Below are 1,073 nucleotides of genomic sequence, written 5' to 3'. Positions count from 1 at the left end.
TACATTATTTAAACTCAGTTTTTCACAATTGCTGACATTTAATCAGAGTAAAAATTCCCTGTCTTATGTCAGTTAAGATCACCACTTTATTTTAAGAATGTGAAATGTCAATAATAGTAGAGTTATTTCAGCTTTTTTTTATTTCATCACTTTCCCAGTGGGTCAGAAGTTTACATACACTCAATTAGTATTTGGTAACATTGCCTTTTAAATTGTTTAACTTGGGTCAAATGTTTCCGGTTGCCTTCTACAAGCTTCCCACAATAAGTTGGGTGAATTTTGGCCCATTCCTCCTGACAGAGCTGGTGTAACTGAGTCAGGTTTGTTGGCCTCCTTGCTTGCACATGCTTTTTCAGTTCTGCCCACAAATTCTATGGGATAGAGGTCAGGGCTTTGTTGGCCACTCCAATACCTTGACTTTGTTGTCCTTAAGCCATTTCGCCACAACTTTGGAAGTATGGTTGGATCATTGTCTATTTGGAAGACCCATTTGCGACCAAGCTTTAACTTCCTGACTGATGTCTTGAGATTCAATATATCCACATAATTTTCCTACCTCATGATGCCATCAATTTTGTTAAGTGCACCAGTCCCTCCTGCAGCAAAGCACCCCCACAACATGATGCCACCCCGTGCTTCATGGTTGGGATGGTGTTCTTCGGCTTGCAAGCATCCCCCTTTTTTTGTCCTCCGAACATAACGATGGTCATTATGGCCAAGCAGTTCTATTTTTGTTTCATCAGACCAGAGGACATTTCTCCAAAAAGTATAATATTTGTCCCCATGTGCAGTTGGAAACCGTAGTCTGGCTTTTTTTTGGATCAGTGGCTTCTTCCTTGCTGAGCAGCCTTTCAAGTTATGTCGATATAGGAGTTGTTTTACTGTGGATATAGATACTTTTGTACTTGTTTCCTCCAGCATCTTCACAAGGTCCTTTGCTGTTGTTCTGGGATTGATTTGCACTGTTCGCACCAAAGTACGTACATCTCTAGCAGACAGAATGCGTCTCCTTCCTGAGCAGTATGATGGCTTTGTGGTCCCATGGTGTTTATACTTGTGTACTATTGTTTGTA

This window comes from Salmo trutta, chromosome 4 (assembly GCF_901001165.1).
Source record: "Salmo trutta chromosome 4, fSalTru1.1, whole genome shotgun sequence".
Classification (NCBI taxonomy): Eukaryota; Metazoa; Chordata; class Actinopteri; order Salmoniformes; family Salmonidae; genus Salmo; species Salmo trutta.
The sequence above is the reverse complement of the archived record's forward strand: the minus strand, read 5'-3'. Positions refer to the sequence as shown.